We start from the raw sequence: 23,635 nt of genomic DNA on the forward strand, positions 1-23,635 counted from the left end.
TCAAAACACATAGAATTTGTTTTAGAAAATTATAAGTAACGTTGACATTAATCCTGTGTTGTGGCTTACAAATTCTTACACATTACCCCACTCATATTCCATAATAAGCAAATGCATTCTTTGCTCCTGAATCAGGGACATATGTTCTCAGCAGTCTCATTTCTGCGTTCTTAGGACCCTTGATACCTACTGCACAAAGCTCCCCTCCATTACCACCGGAAAACTCCCCTTTAGGATCTACGTATCTGACTAGAAAGAAGCTTAGACTAGTATTAGTTATAATGTAAACTCATTTCACATGAACTCGGAACATTCATGAATTCAAATCTATCTGCTAGTATTCTTTGGTACAACCACAGCTTTTATCTGGTACTCGACCCCAGGAGTAGTTTGTATTAGTGCTGGAGCAAAACCAGTCTTCTTTGGACTTATTGAGAAATTTGTATCTGTATAGGGTTGATATATAAAGTATTCTGCTTTAGATGGACAATTTGGAAGATTTTCAAGGATAATTTTTGATTACTAAAATTTTGCCTTCCTTTTTTTTTTTATTCTAGAAACTAGGTTGGCACAAAAGTAATTGCAGTTTTTGGCATTACTTTTAATTGCTTATTGTCCAGTTCCGCATTAAAAGTAATGGCAAAAACTGCAATTAGTTCTGCAGCAACCTAGTAGCTAACTAATATGACACTTGGTCATTTTACACATATCTTTCTCGAATCACACAAATATTACTCATTAGATAAATAAATTCTAGTTTTTTCAACTCTATCCCGATGATATTACTATAATCACAAAAGGAGATGCCACAGAAGTCTGAAGGTGAACGGGAAGGCAGATGACAGCAGCATCTTCAAGGAAAGGCATGGAGGATATTTAGGAGTTATCAAATCACAGGTTAGAGAAGTTATAGGAAGACAAAAGATAAGTGCGGATTTTTTTTTTTTTTTTTTTGGCTTTAGATCTCTGTTATTTAAGCTCGGTGCCTCATACAGTTCATGCCTTAAGCCTCTCTAAAATCATTAACACTATCTTGCAAATAACACTGTATGAGGTTGTGAAATCTCGGTTTGCTTCCCCAGATCTCCCTCACTTATTCCTGGAACTGTTTCCATTACTGATATTCTGATAGCTTCTGAATGTAACTCTGCAACCATGACCTCTCTCCCGACCTCCAAACTGTTTTTCAATCCAATTGCCTACCTGACATCTTCTCTGAATTTCTAAAAGGTCACAAAATAAACAGCCCTCTCCCCGAATCTATTCCCAGTTCTCTCCCCTTTTCAATAATTAGCCAGTTCTCTAAGAGTTGCTTCAGCTAGAAATCATGCAGTGTTTTGTTTGTTTGTTTGTTCGTTTGTTTTTGTTTCTTTTCTTTTTTTCTCTTTTGAGGCGGAGTCTGTCACCCCGGCTGGAGTGCAATGGCACGATCTCGGCTCACTGCAACCTCCGCCTGCCAGTTCAAATGATTATCCTGCCTCAACCTCCCGAGTAGCTGGGATCACAGGTGCCAGCCACCACGCCTGGCTAAGTTTTGTATATTTAGTAGAGACGGGGTTTCACTATGTTGGCCAGCCTGGTCTCAAATGCCTGATCTCAAGTGATGTACCCACCTTGGCCTACCAAAGTGCTGAGATCACAGGTGTGAGCCACCGTGCCTGGTCCCATGAAATGTTTTTACCACTGTTTTTTTCTCCACTTCAACATCCAACATGTCAGCAAATCCTGTCTACTGTATCTGCAAAGTATGTCCTAAGTCAGCTAAGTATTTTTCTGTTTCCAGTGCTGCTATCTTCATCTCAGCACCCACCATCATTTTCCTGAAATACTGCCATGGTCTCTAGACCGATCTCTCCACTTCCCCTTCTGCTGCCACTTCCTTCCACATTCCAGGCTTTACAGAGCAACTATGGTGAAGCCACAAAAACAAAATTCAGATCATGGCAATTCCTAGCTAAAACCTTCTAGAAGTTTCCTATTGCACACAGAATAAAGTCCAAATGCCTGACGTGGTTTACCAGTTTCTCCATGACTCAATGCCTACTCATCTTCATGAATCACCTTCTGCCACTCTTTCACTTGCTCACACACTGCGGTTTCCCCTGTGACCTTCTCTTGGGTCTTTGAAACGCCAAGCTTATTATGATCTTCAGGCCTGTGCCCTTGCTGCTAATGCTACCTGGAATGTTCTTCCTTCAGGATCTTCACAAGGCTGATTGTTTTTTGCTTTTCAAGTCTCAGCTCTAGTGGCATCTTCTCGGTGAGACCTACACTGACTCCAGCTCTCAATTGCGTCAACGTCTTTAATTTTTTATTAAACTCATTTTATTAAACTAAAATGCCCTTTGGCTTTTATTTGTGGGCTGGTTTATGATCTACTTTCACCTTCCTGTGTCTGTCTTATTCTCTGCCATGTCCTTGGCACCTGATAGGATGTATTCACAGAGTAGACCCTCATGAACAAGTGGTAAATGAATGGATGAAGGTCTCTAAGGTATATTCCATTTGGGTTCATTAATATGGTTTTTTGACCTAAAATGTGGCAATCCCCACATTTTTTTAAATCTTGCTTTATTTCCCTTTTGGGATACCTGCTGCTAAAACCTCCTCTTGTCCCATAGCCACAGGGATGAGTTTCTGCAGCCTAACTAACCCTTCTTCCCTCCTCACTTCCCCCACAGAGGGGCAGACAATGAACATTTTTAGCATGACCATTTCTAAAGCTGCATCAAGCTTTCTCGAGCTAGTTCAATGAATCCAAACAGTAATGGAACTACTTTTATATGAACCTAAGGAAAGTGCCTTTTGCTTTTCATGGCTGTGCCCAATCTGTGCTCCTGGTTTTAGTGGCCCACTGAGCTCTCAATGAGATAGTTTTTGAGTATATATATATATTTTGCAGTCCTCTTTCCCAAGGATTCAGATAGGAGTTTAGGGCTATTGTGGACCTGGGGAAATATATGAGAAACAGACTCCATTTGTTCATAAAACATTGCTTCTCACGAAACTGGTTCTGGTCAGTGTCTGGACCTGATACTTTCAAGGCCCCTGGTTCCTAGTGCAAATAGCTTCTACAGATCTTTCCTCTCCAGGCTGCCAGCCTTGCCTGGATATAACTGGATCCCACCATGAACACAGCTTAAGCTCCAGCTGCTATCCCCAGTCCAACGCCAAAGTGATATTATAATCCTGACACAGGACTGATTAACCGTGCCTAAGTGGTTAGGAAGGGATTCATGGAGGAGAGAATATTTAAGCTCATTTCACAGGGTATCCTGAAGAATTTGGGGCAGAGAGGGAAGTGAAAGCAAAAAAAATTGATGTATATATGCAAAGACATAGAATTATACAATCAGGTTCTTAAGAGGAATTTAGTAGTGTTAGAGTAGAAGAGGAGGGAGAATGAGAAGAGACGGGGCTGGTAAGGGAAGTTGGAATCAGGTCATTTAGGCCTTGTGGGCCCTGGCAAGGAACTGAGTTTTAACGAATAGGGGAATGTCACTGAATACATTTTTAAGCAAGAGACAGATGTCATCAAAACTTTCTTTTATAAATATAACTCTGGTAGGAGCATATATAATAAATTAAGGTGGGAGAGATTACTGGTAGAGAGATTGGAGAGGGGTCTATTACCAGGGTCAGGCAGAAGAAAAATAGAAACATGGACTAAGGGGATAGCAATAATGGTGGTGGGGAAAGAATAAGAAGGGTCTTATTTAAGGTGTATTTCAGAGATAGCATAGACCTGATATTGGCTGATTGGCTCTGAGGGATTATGGAAAATAAGTTTCAAGGATGATTAACCAAATTTTACTCTTGGAAAACTGTGAAACTTAATATGGCATCAATTAAGATAATTAATCCAAGACAACAAAGAACAGAGAACAAAAGAGAAAGATGTTTGCCATGCTTCGATAACACAGCCCAGAAGAAAAGTCTTACGTCGTAGATACAGTTTTTAAGATTGGAGTTGTAGTGCTACTCGGACAGGAAGATAGGCCACCCCATTGATATTGTTGATAGAATGGAGGGGTAATCTGACACATGTGGCATATTAGTAGTTTGTACTGAGGATTTTGATCTGTATTGAAAAGGTAACTGATCCTCAAAGAGTCACTGGTCCTTGTCTGACATTTACCCATTCTCTAACTTCCATTAGCAGTCTGTTGGCATTCTTGTACTGAGATATACAGAGCTCTTTGCCTTTTCAATCTCATTGCACAAACACTGAATCACTGTCTGTGCTGTAGGAAGGAGAAACCAATGTTTTGTTTTTTGCTTTTTAAAATGTGTGGTGTTTAAAGCAGAGAGGGGTTGAGTACAGAACTAGGAGTCAAAAGATTTTGGTTCTTTTCCCGGTTGCTCAAGTTAGGTAGCCTTTCCTTTTTTTTTCTTTCTCCTTCCTTCCTTCCATTTTTCCTTTCCTTATTTTTTAAAACTTTGGTTTCATCATCTGTAAAATGGTGATGAATAGTGGTAGTGGTAACATTTTGGCTACTTGGCAGGTATCAAATGTAAGGATCAAGTGGGATCATGTTTACAACGATTCAGTGGGTTACTATTTACTTAAAGCATAGTAGCAGCAAATGTTATCCAATGAAATTACCTGGTATGTTGTAGAGAATGCTCCATGATGCCTGGAGAAGATGACCACATTTCCATACAAGTCAGTTTTGTGTAATAATAAAATAGTGATTGAGAGCAGAGGCTCCGGAGCACACCGTGGCAAGTGGAAGTCCTAGTCAGCCACTTTTCAGTGGAATGATCATAGACAAGTTATTAGGACTCTTTAAATCTTTCCTTCACTATCAAGAAAATAGAGACAGTAATTCTTATTTCACAAATTTTATATAATAAAGCAGATGATACAAGTATTGAAGATATTGATTTTATCCTATCACACTTGGGGGTAAGAAATGTCATATGATTCTTCTAAATAAAAACGAAATCTCACTATGAGCAGCCATTCACCAGGAGAGTGAGACAGCTATTATCATTCATATTTGTTCTTTGCCTCTAGCCACAGATAGTTGTTTGCAAAGAATCTAGGAGTCTTACATTGTGTCTTGAAGGAAAAAAATTCTCAACTCCTCAACCCATTGTAGTTGCTATTAGATGCTTATAGTTCAACTCTAATAGAAGAGGCTCTGCTCATTCTGTGTCAAGTTTGGGTGTAGGGGCCTTTGCTAAGACTGGCAGGTTCAGCTTTTAGTACCCCTAGTACAACACACATTCACTCCAAGGCCTTGTATCTTCTGAGAGAGCAGAAACTGAATTAGGTATGGATCTTCACTACCTGCAAAACCAGTCAAAACCCCCACCCCTTCCCAGGTTTGGGGTATCTCCCTGTCTTTCAGGTTCAGAATATTTGACCTCTCTGCTTACATACTTTCTCCACTCAGCCTTGGCATTTTCCAGGTAATTTCTCTTCAAAGGATCTTTAAAAACAATGTTGCTATTTCTTTCCTGGGGGGTGTGGTGAATAGCATATTTACCCAGTTGATGCTGTCATGTGAAATCCCTGGTTTATACACATAGATCACTTATCATACTTCTTGGCACAAGATAAGTGCTCTATGAATGGCAACTGTGATGGAGAGCTGCTGTCTTTCCTGAACCATCTTCCAACTTCTTCAAGCTTTACAATCCGGCTCTGTGCCCAGTAGGCTGACACACAGGATGCATCATTGAGTTCCCATATTCTCTGGCTTCTGGTTAGACTCTGTCTATAGAGGGAACGAGGGACAGGGAGAAGAGTTAGGTTGAGGAATTCATTCTCCTGGCTGCTCCCTGTGGAGTCACATGTAGCTGCCTCACTCTGTGGCAGGCTACAGCTTTTGCTAGATGGCCCATGCTTCATGGTCTTTTCTCTTCTTTTCCTGCCTCTTCATGCCTTAGATATGGTGACAGCTCCCGTGGTTACCAGCTCTAGAGTATTACCCCACCCTTTGTTGCTTTTCCTCCTTTGGTAAATAGCTCCCATCCTCATTATTCTTTATATATATATATATATATATATTTTTTTTTTTGATGAAGTCTCTCTCTGTCACCCAGGCTGGAGTGCAGTGGCTTGATCTTGGCTCATTGCAACCTCTGTCTTCCGGGTTCAAGCAATTCTCCTGCCTCAGCCTCTTGAGTAGATGGGATTACAGGCACATACCACCATGTCTAGCAAATTTTTGTATTTTTAGTAGAGGCAGGGTTTCACCATGTTGGCCAGGCTGGTCTTGAACTCCTGGCCTTAGGTGATCTACCCACCTCGGCCTTGCAAAGTCCTGGGATTACAGACATGAGCCACCACTCCCAGCTTCTTAATAAAATTTTTATTTTATTCAAGTATTGAGTTCTTAAGTGCTTCCTGGATCACTTCTCAAAACTAGAGGGATAAATGTTGAGGCCAATCATAATCATTTTATTCTCATGTCAGCAAAAGATGGTCATGTGCTGCACTTGTCAGTTAAATAAAAGAAAGAGGGTTCCTGGGAGTACCTCAGAAGGTTTTCTTTACCCTTAAAAAGAGACACCTAATAAAAACTTGTGCTTTTTAACTTTACATGTTGTTGTGTATGGAAGTGATAATTGGAGCCATTGGAGCCACCTTGTGACCATGAGTGAAAGCAAAGAGAAAATCATAGAGAAACCTGATATTGTTAAGTTGCTGAATTAAGTCTAGAATTTCCTGCTGTCAAGCATTTGTTATAGGATATAATTAATTTCCTGTGATTTAAATGACTTCAGTTGGAGTTTTATGTTACCTGTAGCTAAAAATAGCCTTGGGGTTTAATCCCAATCTCTCTTTACACTTGTTTGCTTTTAGTGCAAAAACAATTCTTGATAGAAAAATAATTATTTTCAATTGTTCAGTAGCTGCTATTTTTTCTACTGCGTTTTATTTTCAAGTTAAGATCATAAAATAATAAAGAACATTTGAATCTCTTTAAAGTGAATACTTCTAGCAGTATAAAATTTCCACATCATCTGAGAATGGCACACTTCTGAGATGAGTGGGATAGGAAGTGGGAAATCTACCATTTCAACATATGTCAAATAGGGGTTAAACTTTTCTTGAGAGAACAAACAAACAAAAATCCATCTATAAGATTACAGAAAAAATGTTACCTTGCTTTTCTTAGAATTTCAGTTTTACTGTGGAAATGGTGAAGTCTGAAAAGGAAAAGCTATTTGCTTACAGAATTAAAGAACAGACAATACTGGAGACTGGGAAACTTCAGTATCAACCATTCTCTCAATTACTGATTTACAATTTGCCAAATGCTTGGAAAAGTTCCTGGCCTATTGTTACCATGATGTAATTATTTGTTTAACATATTTTCTAGCAAGAAAAGAGAAGTAGAAGCCAGAAGTGATAAGTTTTCAATTTCAGATACAGGTCAGAGGTAAAGGAGTCATATAGCTGAATTTTCCAGGAAAGACTCCATTTCTAATATGGATTGATTCATTCAGTTCTACTTCAGCGACTCAAGTATCACACAACGTAAAGACCATAAGTCATATGACTCATCTCTTTCTTTTTTTTTTTTTTTTTTTTAACCAGAAACTCTACCAGTTGCCCAGAAATAATTACAATTTCATAAATCCCCTACCTTCCTTAGGGAAGGTACATTTCCTTCCTTCTAATGCCTTTGTCATACAGAGACAGAAAACAAGGAAAAGATATCTGGGGATGGGAAAATGCTACTATCAACATTTATTCTGTTTCCCTCCTCTTTACTCCTCATTTTCAATTTGGTGTGCCAACTCAGGTAACCATCCTCCCACAAACCTAGACTGTGGTGGGGAACAAGGAGGGGGCGGATGTTGGCTCTGATAAATAGCTGCCTCTCTTTCTATGCCTCTGCTACAAAGTACTTATTGATACAAAAATAAAAAAGTACTAAACATAGTATCCAGTTTTTCTGTGTAAATCCAAAAAAGACATTATTATTGACTGGGTTCTATATCAAGTCGGGGCAAGTTATCCACAAACAGGATAAAGATAATAAACTCTTTGGGGCATCAGTATACCATACAACAATCTCACTGTTCCCTAGAGCTGTGGAAGAATTCATTTACTTCACATAGGTGAACCTTTCTCTTCCCCAGAGAGCATTTTGTTCATCTTAGCTCAATACAAGATCAGATCCATTGTCAGCAGTAACGATTTGTACCGTGTGTGTGTGTGTGTGTGTTTTTCCACTGGGTTGAAACTTAAAGCATCTCTGAGTGGAAAATAAATGGCAATAGCTGTATCTCAATTTTTACAAAGGGGTCGAGAAGGAGAGAGGGAGAACCTTAGATTAAGATGTTCTTCTGGAATCACAGGTTCATCCAATGAGCAATAAAGCAAGAAACTAAAGCCAGGCCTCAGAAAAAACCACTCCATTTATTCCCTAAAATCTTGTTTTCTTCTTTGCTTCAGGTCCATGGTAATTCTTGCCTCACTAGCACTCTTTCAAAGACAGTGAACAGTCCCTTAGCATTTGGAAAGAATTTTATTTTGCAAAATTTTGGAGCCGGCCTTGGCTGACTCTCTATTAATGTTAAAGAAAAAGTCAAATAACATGATTTTTCTATTAAAGCAAAGGTTTCTACATTAACTCTGAACTTCAGGACACCACACAGAGCTGAAGATAGCAGTTGGAGTGACAGTGACACAGAAATGAAATGAATTAAAATTGCAACTGACAATAAAGCAGGAAGAGGTGGGAGGCAGTAAAGGCTTGTCCCTGAAAATTTTACAGCATTGCTGATGCTGGAAGGAACAGTAATTTAAGACAGTTATGGACCTTAAAAAAAAGCAATAATGTTGAAGCCAGACTCAGTCTATATGGAATGGTTATTATTTGGTTTAAACTGTGAAGAATGCATTTACTACTTCGGTAAAAAAGAGATACTGACCTTGACGCAGTGCAAATTTGATATGGGATTAGAGGTCCTTGTTCTTAGATTGCTGCTAAAGACAGGGGAGCGGCAGTAAAACAGCATCCTGGCACTGAATAGGCACATGTGGGTGCAGCTCCACTTCAGTCAGGGCTTAGAATCAGCAGACACTTGCGTTTTAGGGATGTAGTCTCAAAGCTCTGAGAGGACTGAAGTGGTACTTTGAGAACACATATGCATATGCTCCCTCCAAGGGAGGTGTCCTGTTCTATTTGGGATCACTGTGCATTATGCAGGAAGTTGGTCACAGAATAAGGAATCAGGATTTCCAGACATCACATCTGCCTACAGGTCAGATCACAGCTCTTACTGCCTGTGTTATCCTGGGCAAGTTATATTCCTTCTCTGATTTTCAATTTTGCCATCATATGTGATTATAATTATATTTTGTTTTTAATGTTAAGTAAATGAAGATACTTTTTCAACGTTGAGCACTATATAAAAGCTGAAAATTGTTCCCACTAGATTGGACTGACAAGGGAATGTAGGTTTCCCTTTTATTAAATATATGTGCATATTTTTGTTTATGCATTTGATATCAGTTGCTATCTGAGACTTGGACAAAATTGCAAAGAAGGCAGAATTTGAATATTTCTAATTTTCCTATGAGCAACTTATCTACCCATTTCTTTTTTCCCTTTTCTCTCCAGAAAACTAAGTCAGAGCAGAAGGAGAATTGAAATGGTGATAAGGTGAGTGGGCAAAGGTAATGGCGTGTAGGCAAAGTGTCAAGGGCATACAAGATTTCAAGAGCTACAATGAGGTTTGAGACTTGAAAAAATAATTTTGGCTTCACTGAAGCTTAGCCAACTTATATAAAGTTACTATACTATGTATTTATTGTATGATGTGGGCAAATTTTAATATGTTTTATATTATACCAATTATGTGCCTAGAATTTTAGAAAATCTTAAAAGGACTTAGGGGGATGATAAGGAAAGACCCTTTCACATGGTAAGATCAGCATCTTACCATGGGAGAAAATGTTCAGCTGGACCAATAATCAGTGTACGTGTGTGTGTGGGGGGGAGGGGAGGTGGGGGATGAGGTGAGCACGCATCACTCAGCAGTAGCTAGGGGGCCATTTTTCAAATTCACACATTTCTGTCTCTCCATGCAGGACATAAGGTAAGATGTGGGAAGTGACATTCCAGGCTATGATAGTTTTTTCTCCTCAGTGTATTCCTAGCTCTGTCAAAGGTCTTAGCACACATTAGGCACTCAATAAACACTGAGTGGATAAATGAATGGGTGGTCTAAGTCAGGGGGTACCTGGTGTTGCCAGAGCAGGTAGAAGTAGAGGGAGAATGGTGTCAGGGTGTCATGAGTTAAGCACTACGAAGTGACTAACCTGAGAGTTACCCTGAATGAGATGAGGCAGCATGGGAAATTGAGTTTTTGGAAGGGATACTAAATAATAATAATAATACATCAACAATGACATTTTGAGTTTACCATCTGGCAGGTGTTATAATAAAAAACTTACATTCAGCATCACATTTTCTTATCACATTGGCTCTATAATATGGGCAGTATTACCATAGCCATTTACAGATAAAGACATACAGAAGTCAGGTTAGTTACTTAAGGACACAGAACTAGTACGTGACAGAACTGAGAGTTAAACCCAGGTTGGTCATACTTCAAATCTGGGCTCTTAATGACTACAATGTAGGAATCTGTAAAGCATACAACAAGCATAGAAATAGAGCTCCAATCCTAGAGGGTGCTGGAATAGTTATTAAAACACAGGTTATTGAAGCGAAAAACTGTTTTTAAGGGAAGGTATCAGAAACTCATTTTCTTAAATAGAAAATGAGGAAGAGGTTAAGTTATAGGAACAAGAAAGGAACCTGATTTGGAACTGGGTTGGTTCCAAAGCTTAGACTGGAGGTCCTAGTTAGGAGATCAAAGTCACTAGTTGTAGAGAGATCTCTCCTTTAAGGCACTCATGCTGATGCTGAGTTGTAAACGTTCTGTGTCTTATTTGAATCTGTCCTTTCTAAGTCTAATCACTCCTCTTTCCTTACAGAGGAGTCTCTCTAACGGGTCTAGACCATTTCTGGTTCTTAAACAGAAATGCTTATAGAAGTACTTGAGTAGCTCACGAAAATATCTATGTTTGAGCTTCACCTCAGACCAGTGAAATAAGACCTCTTGCGGGTGAAATCCTGGCATTATGGTTTCTTAATAGTTCCTATGTCAATTTAAATGTGCAGCCAAGGTTAAGAACCATGGTTGTAGGTTAACATTGCTGATCAACTAACCACTATTCACATAAATTTGGTTCACAGCTCTTGGGTGGCATATATATATAAATGTATGTATTTGTATAGTTACGCTTTTAAATAAAATTTTTCTAATTATAAAATTAAGACAAATTTATACAAAAATAAATCTTTTCAAAATAAGAGATATTTATTGTTTCCTGACAATATGATAGAAATCCTCGTACAAGAGCTGAAATTGCTATCAAAAAGCCCTTTTTGAATAAATACAAGGAGGAATTTCTGAGAAATCAGCAGAAATTGCCAGAAATCAAACTGAAAAGAGCTGAAAGACACATTTCTAGGCTTGTGTTAATGCTACGGATGCACTGGGGCCAGTGTTGGGTGGCAATGGCCCAACGCCTAATGGAGAAAATGTCCTAGGACTGTGGAAGATGAAGGCTTGGAACTGAGACCCCCTCCCCACCCCCCCCGGAAAAGACAGGCACTTGAAAGCCTTCCCTCAATGAAAAGGTGAAGAGGGGGCCAGAGGGTTGGGTAGTGGAAGGTGAGTTATATTAGCCTGGGCTCCAGATAAAAGAAATTTCCCCTCTTGCAATTTATACCTTTGACACAATGCACTGGACACAATTTATGTACAATCTCATATTTGGTTGATCTTTCTCACCTTGGGAGCCTGGTGGCTGCTTCCTCGTGGGACCCCTGGCTGCTACCTCTGTACCAGACACAGCTGCCACCACCTTATCTGCCAGCCTCTGTTATGATTGCTACACTTTCCACTGGAGCCATAGCAGATCTGCAGACCAGGCCCAACCAATTGCACCCACGGAGACCTGGCTCCCTTAACCAATTCTGGATTCAAATAAACCACTACGACCAATTGTTTGGGAAATTCAAGTTAAAATAATTATCATAATTTTGCTCATAACATTCTGGCAAGCCTGATGAAATCGAAAAACAAATCTCTTTTAATAGAACCCAAATAAACTCAAAACCCAAATCTTGCAAGAGTCTCATAAATTATGCAAAACAAATTCACAATTAAACAACAACAGAAACAACAAAAGAAACATATACACACAGTAATAAGCTAACAAAAGCATGAATCAAGAGGGGAAAAAAACACAGCAAATGTACTCTTCGGGAGCATCATGCAATGGGAATATCAATCGGTGAATGTAAAATAAAATTTTGGTTTCCCTCCAGAAGCTGACTGCAAGGGAAGGATTCAAATGCAAGTAGTTTCTGTAGTAGACGGTCCCAGAATGTATCAGTAAAGGATTGGGAAAATTATATCAAAAAGAGAAAAAAGTCAGAAGATTATCTATATTATCAAATGGGTTTTTACTGTGGACAACTGAATCTCAGCATTGGGTCTGGAATTGGTAGGTTCTTGGTCTCGCTGAAGCTGTGGACCCTCGCGGTGAGTGCTTCAGTTCTTAAAGATGCTGTGTCCGGAGTTTGTTCCTTCTGATGTTTGAATGTGTTGGGAGTTTGTTTCTTCTGGTGGGTTTGTGGTCTCACTGTCTTCAAGAGTAAAGCTGCAGACCTTCCCGGTTAGTGTTACAGCTCTTAGGGCAGCGCATCTGGAGTTGTTCCTTCCTCCCGGTGGGTTCTGGTCTCACTATCCTCAGTGGGTTGGTGGTCTCACTGACCTCAAGAGTGAAGCTGCAGACCTTCACCATCAGTGTTACAAGCGTTACAAGACATAAACAAGTCACAACGGCAGCACAGACCCAAAACATAAAAGCAGGAAGATTTATTGCAAAAAGCGAAAGAACAGCACTTCCACAGCCTGCAAGGAGACCCAAGCGGTTGCCAAGGCTGGCTCAGGCAGCCTGCTTTTATTCCCTTATCTGACCCCACCCACATCCTGTTGATTGGTCCATTTTACAGAAAGCTGATTGGTCCATTTTACAGAGAGTTGATTGGTCTGTTTTACACAGATCTGATTGGTCCGTTTTGACAGAGTACTGATCGGTGCATTTACAATCCCTGAGCCAGACACAGAGTGCTAGACAGAAAAGTTCTCCAAGTTCTCACTAGGTTAGCTAGATACAGAGTACTGATTGGTGTATTTACAAACCCTGAGCTAAACACAAAGTACTGATTGGTGCATCCACAATCCCTTAGCCAGACATAAAAGTTCTCCAAGTCCTCACTAGACCCAGGAGCCCAGCTGGCTTCACCCAATGGATCCCGCACTGGGGCGGCAGGCACAGCTGCCTGCCAGTCCAGTGCCTTGCACCCCTCAGCCCTTGGGAGGTCCACAGGACCAGCTGCCGCAGCGCAGGGGGTGGCACTCGTCTGGGAGACTCGGGCCAAGACAGTGGGGGCGAGGCTCGGCCATGGCAGGCTGCAGGTCTCAAGGCCTGCCCCACGGGGAGGCAGTTGAGGCTCGGTGGGAATTCCAGCACAGCCCTGGTGGGCTGACACTGCTGGGGGACCCCAGGCACCCTCTGCAGCTGCTGGGCCAGGTGCTAGGCCCTTCATTGCCTGGGGCCAGTGGCACCCGCTGGCAGTGCCTGCCGGCTGCTGCATGTGAGCGCCCTGTCAAGCCCACACCCACCTGGAACTTGCGCTGGCCGGCGAGTGCCACCTGCAGCTCTGGTTCTCACTGGCACCTCTCCCTCCACACCTCCCTGCAAGCAGGGGGAACCAGCTCCCGCCTTGGCCAGCCCAGAAAGGGGCTCCCACAGTGCCGTGGCGGGCTGAAGGGCTCCTCGAGCACTGCCAGAATGGGCTTTTGGAGCGAGAGCGAGGGCTGCTAGTGTGTTGTCACCTCTCAGTATCACTGGGAACGCTGCTAGCAGAGGTGGAACATGCTTCAGAGTTATCCCAACTAAGATTAAGGAAGCTGGGGATGCTTATTGATCAACTTCTTATCCATCATTAAATAAAGGGTGTTTCTGGAAACACTGGCATTCACCCTTTGAATTTTCTTTGCGCCTGGGCTGAGTGTGCCCTTAGGATCAAGCAAAAAGTAATCAGGCAGAGAATAGCAAGATCCAGCTAACAGATTTTGGCATGTAGAGGTGAATGTCAAAGGGTTAGGAGCAGGAATATGAGGATTTGATCACTAAGAATGTTTAAAGAAATAAAGTGCAATTTAATTATATATATAATATATAAAAGATATAAAATTATTAAAAGATGGAAAACTTCACTGTCAAGAATCCTTCCCAAAATTCAAACAGGAATAACGAGAAATCTCCTTTTGAACACGCAATCAGGCCTATCGCAGAGACTGTAGAACACCAGAGGCAAACAAGAGGTAATACAAGTGGTCAGAAAGAAAATACAAATTACAGCAGATGTCTCACAGACAAAAGAAAGACAGAAGCATAGTATCTTCAAAAGACTTAGAGAACATCCTGTCAACCTAAAATTGAATTCCTTGGCTAAACTTTATTCAAAGAAAGAATACAATAAAAAAATTTTCCGACAAACAAAAATAGAGTTTACCACCAACAGAATGTGCCATATCTCACAAAGATATTTCTAAAATGCTTCAAAAAGATAAAAACTGACCTCAAAATGAAGATCTCTTAGATCAGAAGTCAAGAAACTATGGCTCAGAGGTTGAATCCAACCTACAGATGGATTTTGTAATTCCTGTGAGCTAAGAATATTGAAAAAATAACTTTATATTTTATAACAATATTAGATTTAGAGAAAAATTAAAGAGCTAGTACAGCGAGTTCCTATATATACGCTTCCCCACCTCTGCTCTAGTTTCTTCTATTGTTAGTTCTTATATTTGTGTGGCACATTGGTTAAAATTGATGAAACAATATTGACAGACACATATATACACCTATACACACACATACTCATACACATTACTGTGTGTACATACAGACATACATACATATGTATATACATACTTCTACCAATACACACATTATGGATTTTAATGTCTTCTTGGAGCATGACCCCTTTATCACTATGTAACCGTCCTTTTTATTCCTGTTACAGTAGTTTCCCTTGAGGCCAGGGCTTTGCTAAGAAAAATGAAACACTCTGGGCATATTTCAAAATGTTTACTTTTTCTCTCCTCCTGCCAAAAAATGGGAGAAGATTTTCCTCCAATCTGGGTTCCTGAAAATAAAACTCACAAGGGTATAGGGATCTCCCTATGACTGGACCCCTAGGAATTTTTAACTCTCAAGCTAGTCCACACTCAGCCTCCAACAATTCGTCAATGACCATTAAGTATTCCTACCAGTTACCGGCTGCAGCTCCCAGTAAGTTGTGAGCGTTCTTTTTTTTTTTTTTTTTTTTGAGACGGAGACGGAGGCTTGCTTTGTCGCCCAGGCTGGAGTGCAGTGGCGGGAATTCAGCTCACTGCAAGCTCCGCCTCCCGGGTTCGCGCCATTTTCCTACGTCAGCCTCCAGAGTAGCTGAGACTACAGGCGCCCGCAGTCACGCCTGGCTAAGTTTTTTGTATTTTTTAAAATAGAGACGGGATTTCACCGTGTTAGCCAGGATGGTCTTGATCTCCTGACCTCGTGATCCACCCGCCTCGGCCTCCCAAAGTGGTAGGATTACAGGCGTGAGCCACCGCGCCCGGCCAAGTTGTGATTCTTATATTGCCCTCTCTCTCTAGTTTTCCAGGTGGTGATATGTTCTGTGTCCTCAATTCTCTGATGGATCTAAAAGGAATTGTTGATATTCAGTTTTGTAACTTGTTATGAGGGTAGGAGTGATGACTTTAGAACTCTTGCTATGTCTCATCTGAAATAAGAAGTCCTCTAAGAATGTTTTTTATGTTTTAAAATGGTTGAAATAAAAGATGAATAATATTTTGTGGTACATGAATATTACATGAAATGTAAATTTCAGCATCCACAAATGAAGGTTTATTTGAGTTATGCTCATTCTGCTTTTTTTTTTTTTTTTTTTTTTTTGAGTCAGAGTCTCACTCTGTTACCCAGGCTGGAAGGCAATGGCACTATCTCAGCTCACTGCATCCTCTGCCTCCTGGATTCAAGCAATTCTCTTGTCTCAGCCTCCATAATAGCTGGGACTACAGTCGCATGCCACCATGCCCGACTGATTTTTGTATTTTTAGTAGAGGCAGGGTTTCACCATATTGGTGAGGCTGGTCTCGAACTCCTGACTTCAGATGATCCACCTACCTTGGCCTCCTGAAGTGCTGGTCTCATATCTATTGACTCTGGCGACTTTTGTGTTACAAAGGCAGAGTACAGTAAATTGTGACAGAGACCATATGGTCTGCAAAGCTTAAATATTTACTCTCTTATCCTATACAGAAAAGTTTTGCCATGGGAAATCTCTGTATAGTTTAACAGGGAACAGTGACATGTGGATAAATATAAACAACCATTGACAGTGTAAAGCAGGGTCATGAGTGGCCTCTGGAGCCAGGTTGACTGGCTTTGAATCCTGGCTTCACCACTTAACTAAGTGGTCACAACTGGGTGACATAAGGCAAGTTCATTAACTGCTTTCTACTTCAACTTTCTCATATCCAAAATATAAGGAGACATAGTACCTATTACATAAGTGCTAAAACTTCAGGGGGTGGCTATGAGGCTTAAATGACCTAATATTGATAAAATACTATAAACAGGGTCTATTTGTATACAACTAAGTACACAATAATAATGAATGATTTGATAAAATTAAAAAAACTAAACTACTAAAAAAAAATTATAATTTGTAAAAATGGAGGCAATGACCAAGTTTAAAACATTCTGAAAACCTTATAATGTTTGGGTAGAGATAGAGATTTGAAAACTTCAGATTTGGCTAAATATGCTGTTGTAGACATGGCTAGCCATGCACCAAGAATTTGTTCTCAGACATAGTATAGAGTTGATGCTGGGAGGGATGGCTGTCCACCAAAGACTGTTATTGTATCCAGTAAAATATAAAAGGTAATGATGGTGGTCACCCAGCAGCCATGGCTCTTAAGAAGGGACTCAGGCTTCTTACTCTATTAAATTAAGAGATTACCTACATCCTGGGGATGATGAAGGCACAAGAGCGAAAGGACCTGGATTCTTAATTTATCCCATAAAGGAAAGCCATTTGAAGATTAGGAACACTTGCATTGGGCTGACAGATGTCTAAGGAACATATTTACATTATATTAAGCAACTGAAACATGAAGACTGGTTACAAAAGCTGGTTTTATACTACCCAAATGCATGTATTATGTAACTACTTAGCCATTGGTGGAGGGAAAATAGAATGTAAAATGCCTGATAAATTCAAAAGCAAGCAGGAGAGGAGAAAAGAAAAAGAAGCAGAGAAATAGCTAGATAAATGTAAAGCACCAAGTGGTAGAAATAACTCAAAATGTACTATTAAACACAATAAATGTCAATGGAGTAAATATGCAGGACAAAATATAAATATTCTCAGTTTAGATAATTAGTAAAATCTAAGTATACGCTATTTTTAAAACATACCTGTGCATTAGACACATAAAATTTCCAACTTAAAGGTTAAGTATGTTAGGCAAATACTAAACAAAATAACCTGGTATAACTACATAGATATATAGATCTCTATTAGAGAAAATTATCTTCAAAGTAAAAACTTTCTTTTGGGAGGTAAAGAGTGTCAATATTTAATGATGAAAGGTACAATTCTCACAGGAAAATACAAAAAAAATCTAAATTTATAAGCTCATAAAAACATAGTCTTTATATCTGTATATACAGTTCTCCTTCAATATCCACAGAAAATTCGTTTGGTTCCAGGACCTTTGCAGATACCAAAATCTTTGCATACTCAAGTCCTGAAGTTGACCCTACGGTAGCTGCATAAAGGAAAAGTTGGACGTTCCTATCCATGGGGTTCATAACCCACAAATATTGATTTTTTGATCATCATTTGATTGCTGATTCAGAACCCACAGTTAAGGAAGGTCAACTGCATTTATTGAAAAAAAAAAAATCTGTGTATAAGTGGATCCATGTAGTTTAAACCTGTTTTGTTGTAAATGTAATATATTTTATATATATATATAGAGAGAGAAAAATGGACAAAATTGTGAGGAGAAATTAATGGATTAACATTCATAAGAAATCTTTAACTTATTCTTAATATATAATAGAGAAAGCAGACAAAAACATTAGTAAGGATATGGAGGATTTGAACAACACAATTAACAAATCAAGATCTAATGGGCACCTACAACTCTATGCCAACAATTAGAGAATGTATATTCTTCACAATACACATGGACCATTTGTAAGAACTGAGTATATTCTAGAACATGAGTCAGGTATCAAAAAATATCAATTTTTTTTGTTAAATATATTATCTTTTCTTTAAAAATGTATTGAAGCCAGGGGCAGTGACTCATGCCTGTAATCCCAGACTTTAGGAAGCAGAGGCTGGAGGATCGCTTGAGGCCAGGAGTTTGACACTAGCCTGTACAATAAAGTGAGATGCTATCTTTGTGAAAAAAGTATTTAATTTAGAAGTGTAAAATGCTAACTTAAAATCTATTTAGAAATTATAATAAAATACACCTCCAAATCATTCTTGGTCCTAAGAAAAAACCATAATGGACATTAGAAAATATTTTAAACTGAAAATGCACAGAAACATTACATCCTGAAAGATAGGGTATATAAGTAAACCACTACTTAAAATAGTTTTAACACCCTGATTATTTGTATTATAAATAAAGTTTGAAATTTGGTAATCTAAGTACCAAAGTTAGAGGAGTTAGAAAAACAACAGAATAAACTCAAACTAAGTAGAAAGAATGAAATCATAACATAACAATAAGAAAAGAAATTAATTAAATAGGAAAAACAAGAAATAAAGAGAGTCCACAAAGCCACTCACTGTTTGAAGAGTTTAATAAAATGGACACCCTCTGGCAAGTCTGAGTAAGAACAACAGCAGAAAAAGAGAATCCATTAAAGAATATTAGCAGTGAAAAAGAGTAGTGTCATAACCCCAGAAACAGAAGAGCAGATTTTTTTTTTTTAAGAAGAAGATATAACAATTTTAAGCCTTTAAAATTGAAAACAAGCAAACTTTTCAATTTTTTGGAGACATATAGCTAGGTGACTCAAGAAGAAATTATAAACCTAATTCTTTGTGATGAAAAAGACCAAAATGATGATTAAAAATCTCACTCCTCGAACCCCCATTCAAAACTGGATATCTAAGCCAATAAAAGAAGACAAAATAAGGCAAAATTTCAGTCAGAATCCCAGCCTTTTTTTCCTCCTTGTAACCTGACAAGATGATTTTAAAATATATGAAAGTGCAAATGGTTAAGATAGTCAAGATAATTTTTGAAAACAAATACAATATAAGAGGGCTCCTCTAACATATACGACTACTTATTATAAACTATAAATGATATAAACCCATAAACAATAAAGACAGTGTACATTGTTCTAGGAAAGATAAGCTTGTGGAACTGAACAGGGAGATGAAATAGGGCAGTGCACAGGTGGAAACCTGATATATGGCAAAGGAGATACCGCCCACCAGTGAATCAGTGTTCATACCTTTGATTATCCATATGGAAGAAAAAACTGTGAATCCCTGTCCCTAACCAAGCACCATAATTAATTCTATGTAGATCAAATACTGAAATGTGATAGCAACAGTTAAAATATTTTGAAGGAATTACAGGAAACTATTACGTCAGAATAGAGAAAGTTAGATATTTTAGTCAATCATCTGTTTACTTTGTGATATGAATCCAAATATTAGGATTGCTTAATAATTTTTACCAATGAAATAATTTTATACTATCATTATTATTTTCCTGCCCTGGTTGGTTCTGTATACAGAGCACTGGTGGATCACATTTATTCTTCCCTTGAGTGGTTATTGTTCAGATGAATCAGTAACATTTCATAGTTCAAGCCAAGTAACTTTACAGCAGAGTTTACATAGATAGAATTCTTTAAACTTTGCATATTAAAGTTTTCCTCTAAAGCAAGGTAAATATGAGTCAGAAATATACCTTAAACTCATAGGAGGAAATATTGTAGCATTTAATGTTAACTTAAGAACAGTAACAAAATTTGTGCTTTTAATGAACTTATTTTTTAAAAATAAAATTTATTGACTAAATCATATGAATGATGAACCAGAATATATTTATAAAATCTACATTGCAGTGGCATAGTTATTTGGAGCAGAGTATTACAGAATATTTATAGTGATGTACATTACTGTTAATTCTTTTTTTATCTAGTATAGCACTTATAAGTACAAATTGGTAAATTGGCATATAGTGCTTTTTATAGCATAATTTTGCCAGTGAAACATGAACATTGTATATTTTTATAAAATTGTTAATGACAAACTTGACTATAACATGATTTAAAAGTAAGATCTATTTTTATATAGTCTGGTTTTACAGTTTTCTGTTCATCTGACTGCATAAAGGAAGCAAGTGTGAATGCCTTGTGCGTTTAAAGAGACAAAGCCAAGAGTGCAATTTGTAATAGTGCTCCTCTAACCCTTTTAAGAAACAAAGTAATTTTATTAATGCACTTATTTGGAAGTATTAGTAGTTTTAAATGTTCTAATTTTAAAAATGTAAAAACTATAGTTTTCGTAGAGGAGTGTGATAAATCAACATATTTTCACTAATATTTTTCTGTCTTAGGAACACTAATCCTTTAACACACCTGCAGGGTTTTGGCTGCAATAAAGGAGTCAAGTAACTTTAAATGCTGTTTAGTCATCCAGGAAAGGGGGCCATCTATCGCATGCCACACCATAGCTTTTTCTTTTTGATTTGCATGGGTACTTTTGAGTGACCCTTGCTAAATATGCAAGGGATTTGAATGAAAGATGGGAATAGACAATACAGTCAATGCGCTGACTTTGCATGCTAATTTTCATTACCACAATTTCAAGCCTTTACTTCGTTGTGCAGTATGGGGAAATGAAAATATTCTATTGTTATTTTTTGTTAATCCAAAGATGAAAATAGTATACGGTAATCAATTAGACTTCCGGTCTCTAGACAGCGATTTTGATATTATAGTACAGAGTGGTGCCTGGAAATCATTTTGAAGGATATTTTTTGTTGCCTTTCTGGCATGTATTCTCTCTTCCCCTTACTATTTTTTTAAGCCAAGAATATCTTTTATTATTATTATTATTTTATTTTATTTTACTTTAAGTTCCAGGATGCATGGGCAGAATGTGCAGGTTTGTTACATAAGTATACATGTGCCATGGTGGTTTGCTGCACCTATCAAACTGTCATCTAGGATTTAAGCACCTCATGCATTAGGTGTTTGCCCTAATGCACTCCCTTCCCTTGTTCCCCCCACAACGGGCCCCAGTGTGTGTTGTTCCCCCCGCTGTGTCCATGTGTTCTCATTGTTCAACTCCCACTTATGAGTGAGAACATGTGGTGTTTGGTTTTCTGTTCCTGTGTTAGTTTGATGAGGATGATGGCTTCCAGCTTCATCCATGTCCCTGCAAAGGACATGATTTCATTCCTTTTTATGGCTGCATAGTATTCCATGGCATATATGCACCACATTTGCTTTATCAAGTCTATCATTGATGGGCATTTGGGTTGGTTCTGTGTCTTTGCTATTGTAAATAATGCTGCAATTAATGTATGTGTGCATGTGTCTTTATAGTATAATGATTTACATTCCTTTGGGTATATACCCACTAATGGGATTGCTGGGACAAATGGTATTTCTGGTTCTAAATCCTTGAATTGCCACACTGTCTTCCACAACGGTTGAAAGAGCCTATATAGCCAAGACAATCCTAAGCAAAAAGAACAAAGCTAGATGCATCATGCTACCTGACTTCAAACTATACTATAAGGCTACAGTAACCAAAACAGCATGGTACTGCTACCAAAACAAGAGATACAGACCAATGGAACAGAACAGAGACCTCAGAAATAACACCACACATCTACAACCATCTGATCTTCAACAAACCTGACAAAAACAAGCAATGGGGAAAGGATTCCCTATTCAATAAAAGGTGCTGGGAAAACTAGCTAGCCATATGCAGCAAACTGAAACTAGACTCCTTCCTTACACCTTATACAAAAATTAACTCAAGATGGATTAAAGACTTAAATGTAAAACCCAAAACCATAAAAACCCTAGAAGAAAACTTAGGCAATACCATTCAGGACATAGGCATGGTCAAAGACTTCACGATGAAAACACCAAAAGCAATTGCAACAAAAGCCAAAATTGACAAATGGGATATAATTAAACTAAAGAGCTTCTGCACAGCAAAAGAAACCATCATCAGAATGAACAGGCAACCTACAGAATGGGAGAAAATTTTTGCAATCTACCCATCTGACAAAGGGCTAATATCCAGAATCTACAAGGAACTTAAATTTACAAGAAGGAAAGCAATCCCATCAAAAAATGGGCAAAGGATATGAACAGACACTTCTCAAAAGAAGACATTTATGCAGCCAACAAACATATGAAAAATAGCTCATCATCACTGATCATTAGAGAAATGCAAATCAAAACCACAGTGTGATACCATCTCACACCAGTCAGAATGGTGATTATTAAAAAAATCAAGAAACAGGAGATGCTGGTGAGGCTGTGGAGCAACAGGAATGCTTTTACACTGTTGGTGTGAATGTAAATTAGCCAAGAGTATCTTTATGTTTGAGGGAGAAATTTGCTCCCTCCAATTTTGTAATCAAGCAATTTGGGAAAGACTGAATATATGACTTGCTTTAGGGGTGGGCATTTGTTGTCTAAAAGCCTATCCAAAGTATTGTAACTTTGTTGCCATAGTTATTGTTTCAAGCAAAGGCATGTGGTCCAATTCAGGCCAATTAGAGGAAGTGATTCCCAGGATTTACACAGCAGCTTCTACTGTTAAGAGACTCTTTCCTCCTTGAGAGCTTTTCTGTGAGGGTCTGACATCTGGAGTTGCTACAAACGTTTGCAAAAATTGAGGAATACTCTGGAACTCCCAGTGGACTACCAGGGCAGTGTGGTAATACAGCTAACGGAGAAGCAGAGTAGAACGACTATGAGATAGAAAGTCCTGGGAAATCTTATTTGACGTGGGAAATCAAGCCTCGTTTTAACTTTTCAGTAACATAGGTTAATATTCCTTTTATTTTTAACTTTTATTTTTAACATTTTGACTTTAGAACTTTTAATTTAATTTCATTTTTTGTCACTTGTTACTGAAACATTCCTATTATAAATGCTATATGAGTATTTTGACTTTGAGGTACTAATGAGGGAAAGACCTCTTGATTGTTATTCCAGGATTCCAGGTTACAAGTAATGGAAGGTTACAAACTGGAAAATAAGAATTTTTGGAAAGATTTGTAGACTTATGGAACCAAACTGCAAAACCAACCAACCAAACAAACAAAAAACCTACCTTTTCGCCATATTTAATGGGATCTCAAGCTTCTCTCTCTCTCTCTGTCTCTCTGTCCCTATCCCTTTCTTTCTTCTTCGTCACGTGCACATGTT

The 23,635-nt window shown here is 38.6% G+C and overlaps 1 pseudogene; it reads right to left on the reverse strand.

Moving 5' to 3' along the window:
* LOC117074169 overlaps nt 1–2,715 on the reverse strand; it is a 34,697-nt pseudogene extending 31,982 nt beyond the window's left edge.
* Nucleotides 2,716–23,635: the final 20,920 nt, after the last annotated feature.

The sequence above is a fragment of the Trachypithecus francoisi genome, unplaced genomic scaffold, assembly GCF_009764315.1.
Source record: "Trachypithecus francoisi isolate TF-2019V2 unplaced genomic scaffold, Tfra_2.0 Lachesis_group5, whole genome shotgun sequence".
NCBI lineage: Eukaryota > Metazoa > Chordata > Mammalia > Primates > Cercopithecidae > Trachypithecus > Trachypithecus francoisi.